Raw genomic sequence first — 21,928 nt, 5'->3', positions numbered from 1 at the left:
GCCCAAAGCATCATGGGGCGGTGAGCTACTTGTTGCGGCACAGTCGTAGTTTATCGGGAACACGGAGTGGCACTACTGAGACGTTTCATTCCGAAAACGCTGTTCGTGTGTGCGCAGACGACTTTCACGCGAACGCAGTGTGCAAAACCCATAGTAGTGGAAACGCGACGACACATGACGCCAATAAAAGGTTTAACTTTTCCTAAATGCCATTAAAAATCCTCTTATAGTATTTAGACAACAACATCTTTTTTGAGAACATATTTGCTTTTAAAAGTGCTCCTGTTAATTACGATATATTAGTTTTTATAGTGTTCACTACTTGGCCAATAGGAGAGCGAGTCGTCTCTTATTTTGGGCAAACTTTGCACTTAAATGCTTTTCTGCTCGTTTGTTGCAATCATTAGACAAGATTTTCAATGTTAGGACGTTTGTAGTTATCAAACAGCTTTATTTTTCTATTCTTTTTTGGCCAAAAGCTGCAGTTCCGCAACAAGTAGCGCACCGCCCCATGATGCTTTGAGCGCCCATGGTGGCTGAAGTGGTCTCGAGGGGTCGCCATGCAAACTCCCATAGACGGGCTGCCAGCTTTCCCTCTAGGTAATAGTAAGAAACTCTATGCTTTGACCTGAATAATAAACCTGCAACCTGGAAGCCCACCTGAAAGAATGTGCGCAGGTGTGAGTGGCGCAGGCGCTTGAGGCAGTAGACGATGTACTCCAGGGCCAGCTCCTTCTTGTCAGCCACCAGGAGGCAGCGCGAATGCCTGGGAGAAAGGGGGGACAATGCAGGTCTTGAAACTACTGCTTATTTATGGTAGGATTGCCATTAAGGGGGGATGAGGGTCTTAAAACTGACCATTTCATATGTGGCTATAGTCTCATGAAATTTCGCACACACATGCGTTTCTCTCTCTTCTCGTTCCAAATATGTAGTCATAACTGAGCTGGTGGTCTTAGATCAAAAGTTATCTTGAATTCTACACTGCAATAGGGTAATTTGTTATTCAGCTTTAATGAACTTTCTCATTGCATTTTCTTGCTTTTAATTGCATGAATTGATAGGCGGAGAGTTCCCATACCCGGTGACACTCTTACTTTCTTTGTTTAGGCCACGTATAAATAGCAATTTACAATTATCTCAACGAACTGCAGTGTCAGACACTGCTACCTTTTACTCTCGACACAGTGTATCAGGATGACATGCCCAAACAAAAAACCAAGAGTGCCACCGGGTATGGGAACTCTCTGGCTGTCAATTCATGTAATTAAAAGCAACAAAATGCAACGAGAAAGTCCATTAAAGATGCATAAGAAATGACCTAATTACGCTCTAGACTTTGTAAGATCTAAAACCACCAGTTCAATTAAGACTATGTTACAAACGGGCCCGGCGGACGCCTGCCAACAGGTCGGCGGCGGAGCCCGCTAGAACGAGAGGAGACAGGTGGCTGGAGCAAAAAAGAACGAGGTTTATTTCGTGGCTTTAGCTGTTCGCAGCAGACTACATATTTGGAATGAGAACAGAAAAATGCATCTGTGTGCAAAATTTCATGAGATTCCAGCCATAGATAAAAAGGTTAGTTTTAAGAGCCTCGCCCCCCCCCCTTAAAATCACTTCGTACGCGCTTTTTAGGCGGTGTGAAAATATGCAGTTAAGAGTCTGAATAGCACACTCAGAATTTGAGTTAGAAACAGTTTTGTGATTATAACTGGGCTTGTCATTACACGTCATAAGGCAAAAAATCTTCACAAATTCCTTGAGATATTTTGTAGACTTGAATCATCCAGGATGCTTTTTTTTGTGCGGTGAGGCTGTTTTTACACTTTGCGTAGTGAAGATACATTGTTGGAAAAAAATAATCAAGAGAATGTAAAAGCTGGGTTGGCTAGTAATATAGGGAAGCAGCTAACTAAATGCGATTTGTAACGTAAAAGACAGTAAAAATAGCAACACCGCACAGTTCATCATCATCATCATCATCATCAGCCTTACTACGCCCACTGCAGGGCAAGGGCCTCTCCCATGTCTCTCCAATTAACCCTGTCCTTCGCCAGTTGCGGCCACCGTATTCCCGCAAATTTCTTAATCTCATCCGCCCCCCTACCTTTCTGCCGCCCCCTGCTACGCTTGCCTTCTCTTCGAATCCACTCCGTTACCCTTGTGGACCGGCGGTTGTCTTTCCTTCGCACTACATGCCCTGCCCAAGCCCACTTCTTCCTCTGGATTTCAACTGGGATGTCATTAACCCGCGTTTGTTCCCTCACCCACTCCGCCCGCTTCCGATCTGTTAACGTTACCTGTATCATTTTTCTTTCCATAGCTCGGTGCGTTGTCCTTAACTTAAGCTGAACCCTCTTTGTTAGCCTCCACGTTTCTGCCCCATAGGTGGGTACCAGTAAGATACAGCTGTTGTGTACTTTTCTCTTGAGGGATATAGGTAAGACTGCCATTCATGATCTGAGACAGCCTGCCATATGCGCTCCACCCGATTCTTATTCTTCTAGTTATTTCCCTCTCATGATCCGGATCAGCGGTCACTACCTGCCCTAAGTAGACGTATTCTCTTACTACTTCCAGCATCTCGCTGCCAATTGCAAATACAACAATTATGTAAAAAATCTGTTTTTTGCCCATTTTAGGGATTTCAAAACTGCATTCCTCCTTAACTAGCACTGAGCAGTGTACTAGCATAGCACTGCTCCTAAAGTGACAATGAGGACAAATTCACGTGGTCTAAATAAATTTATTAGTACCGTGATCTAATGACAAAGAGGCCGATTTCACTCAAACAGAGCTTTTACAAGCTAGCAATGCTGACAAAAAAAATATAGGTATATCCAGCAGCAGCCATTTTACGTGCAAACTGCAATGACATCTATGCATTTTCTTTTTACGCAGATCTCTGAGGCCCAAGCCACCCCCCCCACCTCCAGCCAGCAATCACGGAGTCCATAACAACCTCTATGCCATCGTCCTGGTGACGAGCTTGGATCCTTCTCTAATAAGTGAGCGTCCATTTCAACTGCGGTTATTATACATGGGCAAAATATGTGGTACTTTCCACCCCTAACAGCAGACTGTCTCAAAAGGTCTTTGAGACCAAAAAATGAACAAAAAATCGTTTTTCAAAAAATGACATTCGTGGAATCTACAGCTATCATTTTCCAACTGTACCAGTTTTTTCCTTCAAGAAATCAGCACTTTGACCATCATATTAAATTCAGATCATCCTGTGGACTGAACTTATGCAGGAGCAGACAATTTAATGGCATGAAAATTTTGGACCTCTGGCTGCCTTAGTATGTCGATATCTCAACATCTGGGGCAGACAGAGATGTCATACTGTTTGCTAAGGGAAAGTGAGGACACAGTGTGTGCAATAATCGAAGCAGATCTGTTCAGTAGCACTTCAGGAATTTATAATTTTGCAACGTTTACCGATGCATTACATTCACACCTTGAGCATTGATATTCCAAGTGCTGTAAAATTACTGATGAGGGTAAAATGGAAAAATGGTTTTGATTATTGCACTCTCCACTATGTAGCCATGGATTGAAAATGATTTTTTATTGAGTAGTTTTTGTTGCAACGAGGTGCTAATGAATGTCTGATTAAAATTAATTGTCTTGGGAACTGACTAACTTATGAGACACGTAATTTCATTGTTGAAATCAGTATAAATAAACTGAGCAAGGTGGTGCAGTTTCACTACGATGGGACCAAAAATAAGGAAAATAGGTCTAAGACCAGTGTCCCCTTTTAGCCTACAGACGTTTTGAACTGCAAGGTAGCGACGGGTGCTACATTACACGTCTGAACAGCAAACTCCGTGGCTCTAAGACTTTTGACCCCGGGTGTACATTCACTATTCACACACATGTGCACACATTTCCGAAGTTGCAGCTAGCACTATTTTTCACTTAGCCTTATTTCACAAGCTTCTCCATCATTCCATACTGCATAGTGAAGTAATTCTGGAACTGCTCTATCGCTCCCATGACATTGATCACATCACAAAGTTGGTTTGGGTCGTTATAATACTAAAACTTTTTTTCAGTCATACATTCCACTTACTTCTCCTGAATGGAACCACCTTCCTGCTGAAATTGTGCCCATTACTAATAACGAATTGTTTCGAAAGTGCTTAGCTAATATTGTATGATTAGGAGAACATGGTTTTATAACCTTTTGTTATAAAACCAATGTTTATAACCATTGTTTTATAACCAGGAATAGCCTTCCTGACAACATTGCTCACATCTCAGATTATGTTATTTTCAAAGAAAAAATAAGCAGCATTTTGTTCTTAAGTGTGTTTTTTCTGAGGTGTGTTGTGTAGTGTTTTTCAATTTAGTTCTATTTTATGGTTGATTGTTTGGTATTGTATAACGATGTTAAAATAACTATCTTCTACTGGCTTCTTTTTCGCACCCCAGTAATGTAACCCTCCTCACATAATACTCCAGTCGGAGCCCGTGAGATATTTGAATAAATAAATAAATAAATATTTTGCTGTACTGTATCTTTAGGTAACACTCAGCTAACATTGTATAATTAGGAGCATCTTTTTACTCTCTCTCTTTTTTTTTAGCATTTAACTGTGTTTCGTGTTCTTTGTTGTACATTTCAACCGCTCCCCTCTGTAATGCCTCTGGCCCTGAGGGTAAATAAATAAATAAATAAATAAATGATGCCCGGGGCATAACAGATGACAGCGAATGACTGCACACTTAGCAACAGGTTACCTGATAAAGAAATTGGTCTTCTCAGGAGACGCCAGGTTTTCATGCAGCAGCATCCCCGCCTGCATAAAACACACCACAGTGAGAAACTGCGCCCATCGTTCATGAAGCAGATTGAACTCAACGAAAGGGGAGAAGATACTGAAGGAAGCCACAACTCAAGCGATTCACTCATGAGGGTGAAAACCATGGTACCTGCAGCAATGGTGAAAGGACACACTTGGCTGTGACTGACATTTGATGTTAGTATTTTTTAACGCGATAGTGTTTTTAATGTAAATGGCCCATTTCACATATACAGGCATTAATTAACCCATTCATGCATACCATTAAGGCAGAGACTCGGGAATGCATGCTGCATCACTTGACAGAAACAGGCAGGACTATACAACAATCATTCAACGAGCCAACCCCAAATATGTTTAAACAGCCTGAATACATTAGCCTTGCCATCTACACCTAATTGGTGCAAATTAGGGAGCTTCAATGCTATCGAAATTCAACCAGCACGGCCGGGATCGAACTGGGATCGGAATCGGGTGAGCAGTCAGGCGCCATAGCTGTTTTGTGCCTGGACCAGTTTGCACTGTTTTTACCATTATGAAGTACAGCCTGATATCAATGGAGATCAAAATCACAACCCCCACACAAAACTAAGATAATAAACAACACAATTTCTGTGAGTTTCTTCCACACCCAATGCCTAATCCCATCAGGATGCCTTGGAAATGAGCAAGGCATTGGACGATACCCATTAACGCCTGTAGACTTTTTGCGGGTCATCAGATTTATTTTGACGTTGTTTGCTCAGGACAAGCACCCACAGATACTTACTGGTGTGGACTGAATTCTCAGTGCTGTTGAGAAAAAGCCCAATAACACTGTTACGTCGCATCACCTCTCTCCTTCACTGCACGGCTGCCATTGGCTCCACTGCATAGCACCATGTGGGGGCAGTTTTTTTTTTTTTTTCAAGCACAACGGCTGCATCTGTAGGCATGAAAATACAAATCTTGGCCACATAATGTAGACAGACAGCAAATAGCAGCAATGATACTATAAACAACCCTATTACGTCTTAAGTGGCACAAAAATTAGTACAGCAACAGCAACTAGAAAAAAATGCTCCCTGGTGGACACCAGTTGATGTTTCAAACTGGTTTCTTGAGGTATTCACCATTAAAGGTGCGCTGAAGAGGAATCTGAACCAGTCTTTTTGCCACGGGGACTCGATCTACTTGTTCCCAGCATTCTTAGAAACTTCAATTTATTACCCTGTACGACCTATTTCCCCAATTAAATGTGATTAACATCTGGCTCCCACCTTTTTTTTCTTTTAAATTCCCTGCATACGGTGGGAGGTGTCGACTAACGCATGGACACGTCACGTGGAGACTTTACTTTTGCTTTTATTTTGATTCTTTTAGGTTTCTGTGAATAAATAGGTCTAGCCAGGGACTACATAGCTGCAAATTAGGCCCACGGAAATTAAAATATACGTGGACTCTTTGCTTTCGGCGATCACTACGTATCACTCCCCTGATGTCAGAGCAGCAAGCCGCTACGGGACTGGGTGAAAGATTGGTCGACTCCTCCCACCGTCTGCGGAGAATTAAAAAAAAAAAGGCGGAAGCCCAACGTTAATCCAATCTAAATTGGGGTAATCGGCCACAGAAGGCAATAAGTCGAAGTTTCTAAAAATGCTCGGAACGTGTAGATCGAGTTCCTGCGGTAGAAATACGAGCTTAGATTCCTCTTCAATGCACCTTTAAAACTAAAACCAGACTATCTACCATCACACAGAGGCTTACTGCTATTAACAGTATTCCAAAAATTACCGTGATAGGCAAGAAAACAACAAAATAAAGGCAGTTTGTAAGATGATCCAGATATGGGGAGTTTCCCAAGGTAAGAAAAGTTCAGCCCCATGCTAAATTCACTTTTTTTGCAGCACAGTTACAAATTACTTTGAAACTGAAAGCTGACTCCCTGGACTACATTACTAAAGTGGAACAAGTCAGAACGTTTATTGGTAGCATTAAAATAGCGCGTAATATCTATGGGTCACCACTCACCTATGCTCAACGAACATGGTATTGAAAGAGTTAAAGGGTTACCAAGGAGAACTCCATCGGGTTTTTGTTGTTACTGAAATCCGATTAGCTAGTAACACGGGAGTAATTACTCATTGGCATCCGCCCGAGCGCAGCCATACGGCTACAAAGGAAAGCTATACAGCTTTCTCAGAAACTTTGTAGTTAAAGAAAAGTTCGTCCTGGTAAGGGGTTTGAACCCGGGACCACCGCTTCACCGGAGCAGTCGCTCTACCAATTGAGCTAACCGGGACGGCAAGCTTATGGTAGGGCGAGAGCGATATGATCAATTACTTGAGGTGGGAACAGTGTTGTTCAAATGTTTAGGGGAATCTCCCAAGGTGGAGTAGAGTAATTATACTCTCCTATTACAAATCTACTCCACCTTAGGGAATTCCCCTAAAGGTTTGGCCGATTAGCTAGACCTTCAACAGCTTTTGCCAACAATTGTTTGGCAGCAAAAAGGCTCTTTGATGGCTGAAAGAGCTTGAAGTGGAAGTATTTTGTTCCTTGCCAATCTGATACAAACTTGTGACGCTGGGGATATTATTATATTATTATTATTACTACCATATTATATGGAATATGGTAGGTGGGTGGCCTCGCTCTACATGATTTTCCATGATTGGTCTTTCTGCCGGTCTTCCTTGCACACCAAAGGTGAAACCAGCAGTTGGGAGAAAAAAAAAAGTTAAATGAATATAAGCCCATAACCCTTTACTTTTCTCCTTTAGATAATAAAATACATCTCCCACGATGTCCATGCCACTCAGCTGCAGAAATGGCCTCTGGTGACAATACCTGTTGCCCTCCACAGTAGCCACTCATACAAACACAAATTTTTACTAAATCAGAGAATTTTTACTAAATCATTATATCAGCTGTTGGTGATGGCAGGGCTCTGAGGATGCTCTCTGGTAATTAATTGGCTACTCTCTCGACACACAGTGTTGGTTTAGGAAAGAAACACTATGGAATACCATTAACCCTACTCTAATCATTACAATATGTGCTAACAACTTATTTTCAGTTATCACATTTTCAATTTCGTTTACATCATGTGGAAGTACTGTGCAGTCAAGTCCACTTATAACAATGCTGGTTATAACAATATATCGGATATAACAATGCTCAGTCGTGGCACCATCAGCTTTGCCATGTGTTCTATGGTAAAATAAACTGCTTATAGCAATGCAGTCAGGGCACATTATTGGTTATAACAATTAAATCTGGTAATTGAGTGTCAACCATTACAGAAAAAGAAAAGAAATGCTACAACCACACCAGCAAAACCATGCTTAGAACACAAAGGCGTGCATGTGTGGGGCCGACCAATGGACTAAGCTGGCGCAGCAACGCCACAAAAGCAAAAGAGGCAGGCGTCATCGCGTCAGGAGAGCTGCTGCATTGCTGCATTGGCTACGCACGCCATGCGTACCCCTAATCAGTCAGTGCAGCGCGTGTGCATGCAGCCAGCGCGGTTTTTCTCTTGTCAGCTGTCACCGCACCCTTGGTTCTGCATGCTTCTTGAATTTCCCATAGAATAGCTTCCAAAAAGCCGGCTTGATTCCTGTGATGTGGAGGTGTACAAAGCTCCCGGTGGCGCAGTGATGGCGGTGCTTTGGTCATCGGTGAACGGTGAACATTGTTCCCGTTCCCTGAAGTTCGATTTAACGAGCTTTTACACGCATTAGAACAATCAAACCCCTCTGGGTATTTACTGTCAATAAATGCTCTGAAGTTTGTCATCCTTTCTTTTTTTTCGGCCCAACCCTGTTATAACAATTATTGGTTATAACAATGGTATTTCCATGGCACTTGAATATTGTTATAAGTGGACTTGACTGTATCTGCATAAATTCAATGCAGCTATGAACATAACGAGAGTTTGATTATATGTGAAAATAAAAGCTTTGTGTAAACACGGCATCGGTGTCATTTAAGAGCCAGTGGTTAAAAAACATGCACGACAGAGTCACTGTCACTGCCTCGTGCGGCCGGTAGAGCGAATTTTCACCCTCTTTTTTTCTTCTGTACTCTTTGCTTCACTTCTACTGTCTTTTCCTCCCTCAGCAACTCAAGGCACTTTCTTTCCAAGTTCACAGCAAGCTTTACTGTTCGTTTTTTTTCATGCGCGCCACACACTTTGCCACGTGGCCCCAAGGCCTTAGAGAAGTTGGCTTCTCCTTGCAGCTCACGAGCCTAGTTGTTAAGCCATTTCGAAGAGCATCGTTTTATCGACTTCAGCATCCATCTGCCTCCGAATTGTGCCCTCGTGATTACAGAATGCGCGCATGGCACAATGTCATCATTCCACAAAAAGTATGGCTCCATGGCTATATGCTTTTCACTACATCCGTTTCTTTATCAACACTTCTTTTCTATAAAAATAAAAATGCACAGTCATCTAGGGAAGGCAAAATCGAACCATAGTTTCACTTTACTATACCCGAGTTTATTATAGCGGGGCTCTACTGTACAGAGTTCAAATTACAAAGAACCAAATTTCACTGAAAGCCAAAAATGGCTGAAAATAAAACACGAGTACTGCTTCTACGGGCCATTTTCATTAGCAAGCTGTAGTGATACCAAGCCATTTTTAGTTTGCAGACCAATGAGGCTATAAGGTGATCTCACAAGTCAATTGCAGCACTGCGAAAGGTAAAACTGTGTCATCCAATCAGGGCCAAGGAAGACAACAAATAGCGCCTCAAATATTTCAGCAGTGTTCCGACTAGTTTTGAAACAAACTGGAAAGGTAGTTTAGAATGGTGTTTTGAAAGTACAGATCTGAACAGACTTCACAGCACTGCAAACGACTTGTGAGGTGAAGTATACACTACACCACCACCAACAACCAATCACAAATCACACAGCCTCTATGCACTCAATGTCACCATTAAAGTCGTGAGCTTAACTTGAGTGGCATGAAAGAACTGTCCATTTCCAACTCAAGTTTCTCAGCACAAAATACACCTTTCCCTGTTGTCAAGAGAGTCACGAAGCACCAAAGAACCTAACTTTACTAAACAGAAAACAACTTATGACAATAGCAGTTGCCTACCGGCCATAATTCATCCTGCTGTCCACTCTTTGTTTAGGTAACAAGGAAAGCTGAACAATGAAACAATCTGTGGCGATCACAGGTGGAGTTTCGCTACAGATTCACAAGGGTAGAAACTTGGGCGAGTCAGTAGCTGTGATTCCTGGTATGTGAGGTAGCGCAAAACGGGACAAGGGACAAAGAAAGACGCACATAACACAGGTGCTAACTTCCAGAAGTTAGTGCCTGTGTTGCGTACATCTTTCTCTGTCCCTTGTCCCGTTTTGCGCTACCTCACATACCATGATTCGCTACAGACTTGGGTTGTATCCAACCACACGAACAAAAAATACATGCAGTTGACCATAATGTATTTTTGAAAGTGGTCAGACATTCTCAACAGCTGAGAAGAGAGATTATTAGGGGTGTCCCTGTTCATTAGTTTCCAAAAGCCCATCGCCAACTGAGAAATCCAGACTTCCACCAGCAGCTTCATAAGACGTTCTCAAGACGTTGCAAGACGTTATCAACAGCTAGCAGAGCTCACAAGTAGCGTTCCTGGTGAAGGTTAAAGGTTTATTTCAGCAACGACGTGTTGCGAGGACAGCCAGGGAAAAAGCTGTATAGACAGCTTGAGAGGTCCTGGCTTCCTCTTACAGTGCCGCATTAATGGCGGCGGAGTACGACATCAAACAAAATGTAAGGAGAAAAAACAAGTAAGTTCGGTACAGAGAACGAGACATGTACGCTCAGTATGCTGTACATTGTGCTTGTAAAGGAAAAAAAACTGCATTAGATCAAAGAGCCTATAAAGGGAAAGACGGGGAGGAGAAAATAGAGGACAGCAAAATTGACACGTGTCCTCAAAATGGTAATAGCAAGAGAAAAAAACGATAACTGATCAGAGCAAAGAGCCCACCTTGTAGCAGAACTGGTCGGCGGGGTAGTGCCCAGCCAGGAGCACCTCGACGGCTTCTGCGGCCGTCCGCCACTGGTACTGGCAGCAGAGACGCTGCACCAGCCGTGCCAGGAGGCATGCACGCCGATTGGTCATCCGCCGCTCCTCTGCGCAGCACACAACCGAGCGGTCACCACCCTAAACTGCCCCACCACACGCTGCTGCCAAGTACCGCATTTTCCAGTGTATAAGACGCAGTTTTTTTTCAAAAATCTTGCTGATGCGTCCTATACTAGCGTGCATCTTATACGCGAATTTTTCGGGTTTTTTTGCAAGTTCAGGAATTACTCAATTTCATGTTCAAGCTTTTTTCACCGAAAAAATATCACTACTAGTAACGCGGTTGTAACACTGTTACTACTTCAATACCGGGACGTCATGCGCAACTTTTCTAGGTGAACTTTATCATGAAACGGCGGGGATGACGACTTTCGGGATCACAAACACATGGCCGTTTCGGAGGCCCTAAGCAAAAGTAATGTGAAATGCCAAAAGATGGCGACAATTGCGCTTCTCGCCATTGTCAAGACAAGCCGGCATTCTTTTTATGCGCAGCATATTGCAATCACTCAGTTCAGCCCTTGGGCGCGGCCGGGCAGCCACCAAACCACGTGACGTGACGTCACCAAACCACGAAAAAAAAAAGATAAAAAAAGGACGCCTGAGCATGGTGGCGGTTGCCACCACCCCGTTTCAAAGGGGGCGCTCCTATCCATCCATCCATCCATCCATACGTCACGGAGGAAAAGCTGCTTAGAAAATCGAGTGCCGCCAAGCAATACCTCACGCAAAAAGACCGCGCAATATGCTACGCATTCTTGGCTTAACCAAGCTAAGCCTGGGTATTTTTAGTCACCCTTTGCAACTTTGCTCCGTGTACGTAGTGCGAAGAGAATGTTTCAGCTGCTTTGCCTCTAGAAATGGGCGACTTTTTGATAGCGCATCCGAAGATAAAGACTCCGAAGGTTTTAAGTAAAAATAAAATGTTGTTATGGACATAAGAGGAGTTTGTTTGCATTTCTTTCTTTTTTGCTAAAACGTGGGCGGCTATGGCGCGAGTGTTCCCTTTTTCGATCACTTAGCGTTGCTTAAGAACTTCTCACAGGTACGGTGCATTTCGCGATGGTCGCGCAAGCGTGTTTAATTAAGCCTCACTAGCCTAACTGGGTAAATTGGGGTGCGTCTTATATACCAACTTCTTCAATGACAGCCTGCATATATGGCAGGTGAGTCTTATACAAGGGTGCGTCTTATACACCGGAAAATACAGCAATTATACGCAGATTCCTGGAACCCGAGACCCGTAGATATTCCATTTTTATCTCTGGTAACTGGCTTCTCTCCTTTTGGGTACTGATAGCGTGCAAGAATGTATAGGCGCAGGCTCAAACCAGGGCTGCATCTTTTCCATTGCGCCAACATCTGAGTTAAAGACGTATACACAAAATTTGTGCTTCCATGTTTTCTTCTTTCAAATTATGTGCTAAACGTTACAGTAGATGGATCGCTACATGGTATACCCCTACAACCATTAACCCCTTCACCGTTTTGTTATATCAACGAATTTCTTAACAAAACTGCTTATTTTTTTTATTCCTGATTTCGAATATTATTGCAATAAAAAGCACGAATTCGTTCTTTAAAAAATATCTGAAGCAAACACGAAGTCAAATTAGCATATTAAAGTTTATTACTTCTGACATTACGGAAAACCAACTTCCTGCTGGTAATGAGCGATAAATATATTCAAGCAAGTCATCAGGCAAGCTTATAATGCACATCTTACCGGGAACTTCAGGCAAGCTTATAATGCACATCTTACCGGGAACTACAAGAAAAGGAAACCGAGGGGGTCATGTAGGGATGTTACTGACGTTGACCTTCATGCACTGACGCGCGCTCGCAAAGTTCGCTTCCGAGCTGTCCACTTCTTCATCGAAAGAACTGATAAGCACAACGTCAGCACTGTCGTCCTCGCTCCCTGAAACAATGTACACTTCGGTGTCTCAGTCACCATCGTCTGAAGATTACGACGAAGAAGAGCGACTTTTCCGAGAAGACGGGCCAGCAAAACACGCGTCGCCTCCGCCGGATGCCATTTTTAAAACCCAGGTTGCCATACGAAAAAAAAACATTTATGCGGTAGAAGAAAACGAAATTAACAGGTCAGTGCTGCCATCTGTCGAGAAAAATGTCATCTAAGCCACACACGAGCACTGCTCGTCCGACACGAGGAAGAGAAGAACCTATTCAGAGAGGACGAGCTACAGTCATCCAAAACGGTTTGGGGACGGCTTGGCAAGGACGAGCACAGCTCGTCCAAAACGGTTAGGGGGTTAAGTAATCTATAACTGAGTTTCTTCTCTGTTTCAGTTTCGGTTTTATTAACCAAACGATGGATGTGACGTTCAGATTACAGGTCACATGGGCCGCAAAAAGAAATGATATACAATCAAAAGATACATGGTTTTAAAGGGACACCGAGGAGAGCTCTATTAATATTTTTTTAAAAGGAAAATCCGATAGTTCGGCATGTCATGGCTTTGTTGCCACTTGGCCGGCAGCGAAAGATGCATTTATTTCTAAGAAATTCGGATTCGAAGTTGAAAAAGCTTTTCCCGCCACTATGATTCAAACTTGGGATTCTGCTATGACGACACAGGACTAAGTGACGTGAAACATGACGTGCACATGACGTAACGCAGACTCCGTGATTTCTGGCGGCCAGCAGTGCGGCCCAGCAGCAGCCGAAAAGAAAGCTACCGCCGGCCGCACGTTGAAGGCATCTATCGGCTACTGCGGCCGTCGCTACCGTCGCTTCGTTTACGTTTGCACCGGCGTTTTGCCAGCGTTACGATGGATCCCATTCTCGAAGTCGTCAATGAAGTTCTCGCAAACAGACAGCTTTAGCATATCGTGTACCTTGTTACCGCTAGCAGAATACCGAGAGCCCGCCTACCACCGGTGAGCAAGCGCTGATTGGTCCTGATGCTACAGGCGCGTGCGTAGCTGCCCGGTACGTGGTGCCATCTGGCGACGTCAAAGAGATTTGCGCATGCATTGGCTGCGCCTCAGTGATTCGTGGCTTCTCGTGTCCTAGTGTTTCTAGAACCATTGGTTCTAGCAACACTGTGGTGGCGATACCTGTATTTTGGTTCTTGCTCTTTTCTACATTACAAGAGCTTTGTTGTCAGTATGAATGGCATTTTTGTAACCAGGGGCTGGTACTCTGTCGATACAAGCCAACTTCAATTTCTCCTCAGTGTCCCCTTAATGCACCACAACTCTCAAGCCAGCATGCTTCAAGAGCTGGAATGACAAAAAAAACGACGTATAAGTGGTTATATTGCAGTTTTTCTCACACTTCCCTTACCTAAGAACTTGCATCTCAAAGCCATCGTTTGGTTGATGAAACCCAAACTAAAACACCATATGAGAAATTCGGTTATAAATTATTTAGCGGTGATAGGTGAATACCACGTGGCAATCCACATATTTATTGTCTCATGCATCATTACAGACAGGAAAACACAAATAAAATGAGGTGTTTATGGTCTAGTTCAACTCAAAGGGCACAGATCATTGCTTGAACCATGCAGAGTTAGAATTGAGGGGAGCCTTTGTGATGCACTTGACGGGACCAATCCTCTATCAATACTTAATCAATGAGGCTCCACTGCTGACTGAATCCACAGAGAAAGAAGCAGCTGCACTCCCATGCAAACCCTCGCCATATTTATTTTTCCCAACTATGGCGGCATCCATTATGGCATCGCAAGCGAAAAGTCAGCCGCTATAGTACCGACTGGATCCAGGGCAAAAGCGTGACCTAATCTGGCAAACATTAACCTTCTCAGTTCAAGTAGTAATTCTAACTTCTACCATCATGGCTATTCTTGCCCATCATCATCATCAGCCTGACTACACCCACTGCAGGGCTAAGGCCTCTCCCATGTCTCTTCTCCAATCAACCCTGTCCTTCGTCAGTAGTGGCCACCATACTCCCGCAAACTTCTTAATCTCATCCGCCCACCTAGCTTTCTGCCTTCTCTTGGAATCCACTCCGTTACCCTTGTGGACCAGCGGTTATCACAATCTCACAATGCTAGTCTCATAAAGCGATGACACGAAGACATCACCTCCCCGCAGTGATTAGAACTGTGGTGCCCAGAAGTAGGAAAAAATCTTCAAACAGAATATACCACTTTCTGCAACTTCGCATCCCCTTCTGAGAAGACACGCTTTTCTCAAAGAACAAACTGTCTTTGTCACACAGCTGTCAGCAGATAGTCACGACAGCAGCATCGCAATGCCGTGGGGACTAGCACGACACGCTTTGCCTTAAAGGTGAGCTGAAGAGGAATCTAAACTCGTATTTTTACCGCTGGAACTCAACCTACACGTTCTGAGCGTTCTTGGAAACTTCTAAATATTGCCCTGTGTGACCGATTTCCCTAATTAGATCGAATTAACGTCAGGCTCCCACCTTTTTTTTTTTTTTTAAATTCCCGCAGACGGTGGGAGGAGTCGACCAACCTTTCAGCCACTCCTGTGGTGGCTTGCCACTCGCCGCTCTGCCATCGGCGGAGTGATACGTAGTGATTAGGGAAAGCAGAGAGTCCACGCATATTTTTATTTCTGTGGGCCTAATTTGCAGCTATGTAGTCTCTGACTAGACCTATTTATTTATGGAAACCTAAAAGAAAAAAATAAAAGCGAAAGCAAAGTTGCATTCCCACCGTATGCGGGGATTAGAAAAAATGGCGGGAGCCGGACGTTAATCCAATTTAGTTACGGAAATCGGCCGCACAGGGGAATAAATCGAAGTTTCCAAGAACGCTCGGAACGTGTAGATCGAGTTCCTGTGGCAAAAATACGAGTTCAGATTCCTCTTCAGTGCATCGTTAACGGTAAAGCACGGACATGGCGTTTAAACAAACAGCCGGACCGAAACACTTGACGTACCTTCCCCTACGCCCTTGGAAGCCGACTGTGGCACGGATGGGGTTGTGAGACGCTCCAGGAGTGCCCTCTGCACAGGGATACACAGAAGGAGGGGATGCACACTTTGACAGCAGGCAGATTTGTGTGACTTAGCAAAGTCACAGTATGCCGTTCAAGACAAATATTTAAAGGTAAGATTAAACACAAAAACTAGCCCCTGCGGTGGCTCAGTGGTTACGGCGCTCGGCTGGTGACACGAAAGACGGGGGTTCGATCCTGGCCGTGGCAGCTGAATTTCGATGAAGGCAAAATTCTAGAGGCCCGTGTACTGTGCGATGTCAGTGCATGTTAAAGAACCCCAGGTGGTCGAAATTTCCGGAGCCCTTCACTACGGCGTCTCTCATAGCCTGAGTCGCTTTGGGACGTTAAGCCCCCATAAAACCAAAACAAACATAAAAACTGTAAATGAAGACATTGCATTTTTAAATCTAACGCCCTAGCCTTGGTGAACCCTGTGAAAAAAAGGGTAGAGGCGAGAAACTTACCCAGTGCTAACAGACATGTTTACAGGTTGGACTTTAAGGTTTAAACCAAAAAAAGTCAGCATTTCCAGCTTGCATGTCATGACTAACTGGCTATTCAGAACATGACAGCACTGAGAAAGTTCTGGAACCAGGAACACAATCAGACGACAGTATCTTTGGGATTTAGTATTATACAGCTGTGAGTTTTGAGGCAGTGATCTGCAAACTCAAATCGGGAGGCTCAGGACTGTCGGCTAGCACAGCACTGTCCGCTCAGGCTTACCACCAGCTTAGGGCCGTTGCTTGGTCTAGGTTTTTTTCACTGCACCTAAAGATACCAACAACTTCTGGAACGGTAAGAGATAACCGTCAATGCGAAACTATGCATAACCCACCCGCAAAGGTTAAGCAGCAGCTATATGGTTCCCATCAGCCTGTGAGCAAAACGATTCATGGTCCTCTTGTTCAACACAGAAAACTCGTTCAACACACCACAACATGACAATCAGGTTTTGAGAACTAAACTACCATTTAATAAAGTTTTTGTCTCAGGGTTTCATCAGTTATTTTGGCAGCGGAGGCAGTGGACCGGCAACAACGCCTAATCTTTCATCTTGAATCGCAGACGCCTACTGCCCCGAGCGCTATCACCTGATAATGTGGACCACCGGACTGTCTGGGCTGATTTCCGGCCAACAAAAGGACCCCTGCATACCTGCGACATCACGTGGTACTGCATCACAGCACTGCTACGTCGCCTGGCTATAAAAGGACTGCAACATCGCCATCCTGGTCATTTGGCAGCGGAGGCAGTGGACCGGCAACAACGCTTAAACACTACAAGATAGATTTTTTCTACAGCGCAACAACTGATGTCACACGTACCTACATAAACACTGCAACATTACAAGTGTGTTTAACCGTAGAGAAGTCCACTTCGTTAAAATTTGTCGAGAGGACGAATACAGGTGCTCACGTGAGTTGCTACCAAAGACTTCAATCATTTTGCCTGTACCTAAGAAGGCAGGATCGAGGATCAGCTTACCCATTGCTCAACGGAATATTCCCGATTGGCCGCACTCTGCTTTGGTAACCGTGGCATCTTTATCGATCGTACCGCGCCGCTTGTACAAAAACACTAAACCTAGAGTTCATCGGGCAGTTGATGTTCAAGGCCTAAAACAGCAGAAACGTCACTTTAATGTAATTCACGACAGAGCTCTGACCCACGCTACGGTCCCATGCCGAAAACACGCTGCATTGTTGTGGCAGCTGTCGCACGCACATGAGCCACGCATGTGTCTATGGCTATGGCGCTAGTTGGCTTAGAGCAAAGTTTGCGGCTATTTTGGTCGGTTTTCAGAGTTGGTTATATTAACTCTATGGTTTTCAGATATCGGACGCTGCACTATAGCTGCACTCTAATAATGATAAAAAGTACTTTAACAACTTTTTATTGCAGTGAAATATAATTTTTAATCAAACAATCAGAAGTCTCAGTTCCTACATCTACTGAGCGTTCAGAATCAACTCTTTTTTATTCGTTTGCGCTGTACACAGTAAAAAAAAAAAAAGTTAACAATGTGAATTTTTTTAGAATGCGTGGCTGCATTTGTTTATAGCCAAACCATATCCTGTAGATGCACTCGAGCAGACGACGCCCAGGAGTGCGATCACGTGACATGACGTCACTTCCGTCAACAGTCAAAACGGCCGTTTTAAAGGTTGTGGTCATGGAGGAAAAAAAACTTTTTCTTCCTCCATGGTTGTGGTATAGTGCCTAGAATATACTGGCACTATAGTTGTGGCGGCAGTCACGGTGTTTTCGGTCAGTTGTAAACAAGTGGTTCCAAGACCAGTGCAAGCCGCATAGTTGGGTCCAGGATACTTGCCTCTGAATGGTTAAAGTGCGTCGATTCCAAGGAGCTATGTAAGCCGCGCGGTTGGATGTTAGATATGCGTATTGCATTGGTCTTCAAACCGACGTAGGACCTACGCGGTGATGATGTCATGAAGCGTTTGTGGCCGTTGCAAGCGTTTCTAATTCCTGTAAGGATCACCACAGACAGCGACGAGTAACAGCTGCTCACCTTGGAGAAAGGAGGCTGCTCATGGTGAATTTCCTGTGCGTGCATAAGCTACACAACACAGTGACAGTGTCCGAGAAGTGAAAGTGATTGCGGTCGGAGCAAGTGCTTCTCCGTCGAGGCAGATAAATGCGCACGTGCGAAGGCTCACTACGCACGCAGTGTTTTCCGTATGCTGAAATCAGCTTGGCGTAGTGCAGCTAGTCGCACTGGTTGCAGTGATTGCGACCGAAGCGAGCGTTGTTATACGACGTTGTTTCTGTTACGTATCCATCACCGGTTTTGATCGCGCTTCGTGTAGGCACTGTGCTTCGAAACTGCTGTGTGTGCGACGTGGCTGCACGGCCGTCGAACTGTTTTCTTCCGCGACAACAGCAGCGTCGCCATCCTTCTGCGTCTTGCTGCTTCATACAGTACATTTTGTGATTATGTATGCTCGGGTTACGACGTGCGAAAACATCGGTGTGTAGTGCAGTGGTCTCTTGTGGAGCGCCGTTTTTTTTTTTATTTCCTGCCTGCTATGCGCACCTATGTCTGCAAAAATATTTGCGTGAAGAATTGGTGACAACACGAACTTCTCTGCATGATGGTGGGCTGAGCCAGAGGAGTAGTTCTCGGTTTAGGTTGCAACAACATGGTGCACTCCGTTTAAAAAGTGCTATAGTATTGTGGGCTGCGGAAAGGCATCTGTGAGGTTATAATGTAAGCTTGCAGCTCTGTTCTTTATTGTTAAGCAGCTTAATTCATTTTGTGCAATGAGCAATCTGTGCCAGGATGCGACTCGCCGAGCACTGACAATGCTTTTGACACCAGAAAAAGAAGTGCTTTGGCATCCAGAAAGTGTGTGAGCAGGAGGAGTAGTTGGGCTTGACAGTTCATGGGTTAAGACAAAACTCTCTGCACACACTGCAACAAGCAGAATGGCGACAATTACAGTGTGTAACAAAGGTATAGGATTCAGGCTGTGCTTGACTTATCTACTCAAATTCAAGAAGTCTGAACAGTCTTTGCACTCTGCACAATTATGCGACAACGGGCTGTATTCATTTTCACTCTGTCCACTGTGTCATGAGCGAGTTTCCATTTTATTGAGGTGCGAGTGCATTGAAAACGTTTTGCCCCCAGAAATACTGTCCATAATTTGAATCCATAATAATGGGGTCTGTATTAACGAGGCATGACCATATAAATGAAATTATGGTTATTTTTAGTCCTGATGAGGACACAAGTTATTGAGCTGTGTTATTTGCCTAGACGACTTATGAAGTAAATTTGTGGTTGCAAATTATGAAAGCTGATTAAAAGAATGTTGTATGGCACAGCAGTTTGGTGGTTGTAGAATAAAAAATGGCTTTACCTGACACCACTTTGAAACAGCGGATAGGAAAACAAGGCCTGTGGAGCTTGTAAAACTACAAGGAACAAAGACGACAGGAAAGAACAACACCACCACCACACCCAGTAGCCATTCTTGTTCTGTCATACTCGTCCTTAGTACAGTGTCAACATGCCGTCTTTCCAGCAGTTCACCCAACAGCACACTCAAGCCCTGTGAAACTTGGAGAATGCAACAGCAGGATGGGACACAGTGTGTACATATATCTTGTGCGTGCCATGAAGATAGCCTCCTGTCTCATCATGGCTTGGCCCCTGTATGCGTCTTGCCAGTCATCACCCAGCACCTATGACCCTGTTTGTGTAGTTGGCATGTACACCCAATTGTAAAACATTTTATACTCTCGTGGCGCTATAATGTTTTGGACAATTAAGTTGTTTCATCCAAATTTGCAAGGCTTTAGAAAGCATTCCTGCGATAGTCAACTTGCTCTCATTGTCTCTCAACAGCAACATCCCCCTCAACGCTTTTTTGGTGGCCTTTGAAAGAGCGTGTGATAAAATCCCTCATTTATATAAGGTGTATTTTCTCATGCTATAACTTGGATCCAATTGCTCTAAACTGGATCCAAGCTTTAACAGCCAGCTGTCGACAGAATTCCCATACTAATTCTTACGCGTCCTGCTTTTTTCCTGCAATCTCGGGCGTCCCCAAGGCATTGCCCTTGGGCCCGAGGTTTTATTAAATACATTATGACCTTCCATTCAGTGTTTCCTATCACGCCTTCATTGACGACTACGGAGTCTGCCCTCTGCAATCAGTAACAGTATTTCAACTCTCAGAACAATATTTCGGATGCTCTCAACTAGCCTGTTTGCTAATGTTATTAAGAATGCACCAATATTTTTTACTTTCAGGATAACTACATCTTGCCTACTTATAAGGCCTTACTGAGAAAGGCACATTTACTGCATACTGGAAAAAAAAATTGGTTTTTGAGGAAAGGAAATGACGTAGTAACTCTCACATATCTTGGTGGATACCTGAACTGCGCTCGAAGGGAAGGGATAAAGGAGGAAGTGAAAGAGAAAAGGAAGAAAGAGGTGCTGTAGTGGAGGTCTCCAGAATAATTTCAACCACCTGGGGATCTTTACCGTGCACTGATATTGTGCAGGACACACAAACGTGGCCGCCGCAGTCGGTGCATATTGGTTCAAATTCTCAACTATTGATAGGGCTAACAATGTAACATGGACTCACCTAACAATCCTTATACAACTACCCACAGCCCAGGATATTTACGCCATAGCATGTCCTTAGTGTCACCGTCTTCCATGTTGCTTGCATTCAAAACTCCTGTGTGGCATCAGCAGAATATTCTTACGCCACATGGCACAAATCTAATTTTTCTGAGATCCCGGGATGAATTCAGAACTGAGCTGCTTGTTTTATTCTCTCAGACTATTGTAGAAGCTCCAGTGTCACAGCACTAAAGGTGAATCTTCGACTTTCTTCGTCTCATGCAGAAACTGCAGGTATTTTTTTGCTCTTTACCGTCACATAACAAACTAATCTTTTCCTGCTCATGGTTCCTTCTGCACTAGCTGCACAAGCACTGTGCCTCCCTTAGCTTATGCCACTGCATTTTAAGATTCAATTTTGTTTTTGCCACCAAAGGCTGGAATGGTCTTCCATCTCACAAGGCTATGCTTACTAACCCCTTGTCCTTCGAACTGGTCACTGTAGAAATCCATGCAGTAAATGACAATGTTAGTCCAATATTTTAGAGGAATCCCCCAGTGTGGAGTAAATTTGTAATAAGGGAGTAATTGCTCACTATCATCCACCGAAGCAAAGCCGTACGGCTACAAAGGAAAGCTACTCAGGCTCCACAGGAACTTTGTAGTAGTTAGAGGAAAAGTTACCCTAGACTGGGGTTCAAACCCGGGACTACTGCCTCACGGGGGCAGTTGCCCTACCAAGTGCGCGAACCGGGACGGCGTAACAATATGATGGGGCAAGCTCGAAATGGGAGCGGTGTTGGTCCAATATTTTAGGCGAATCCCTCAAGGTTGAAATGATTTCTAATAAGGTAGTCATTACTCATGGGCATCCACCCAAGCACGGAAGAAGTGGGAAGAGGCGAAGGCGAAGCGACACGAAGAACGCATGAATCGTTTTGACCGCCTAGCCGATT

General features: G+C 44.1%; 1 pseudogene across 1 annotated transcript in view; it reads right to left on the bottom strand.

The window, feature by feature from the left end:
- Positions 1-21,928, bottom strand: part of LOC149327333 (uncharacterized) — an 82,856-nt pseudogene that overhangs the window by 47,748 nt on the left and 13,180 nt on the right. Inside the window, exons 5-8 of the transcript XR_016286543.1 lie at positions 15,806-15,872; positions 10,802-10,947; positions 4,750-4,808; positions 661-766 (exon numbers count right to left, since the gene is read on the bottom strand). The product of XR_016286543.1 is annotated as an uncharacterized LOC149327333 (transcript). The remainder of the gene's footprint in view (positions 1-660; positions 767-4,749; positions 4,809-10,801; positions 10,948-15,805; positions 15,873-21,928) is intronic.

Source organism: Amblyomma mixtum, chromosome 10, assembly GCF_055824585.1.
Source record: "Amblyomma mixtum isolate Tamu chromosome 10, ASM5582458v1, whole genome shotgun sequence".
NCBI lineage: Eukaryota > Metazoa > Arthropoda > Arachnida > Ixodida > Ixodidae > Amblyomma > Amblyomma mixtum.
The sequence above is the reverse complement of the archived record's forward strand: the minus strand, read 5'-3'. Positions and strand labels throughout refer to the sequence as shown.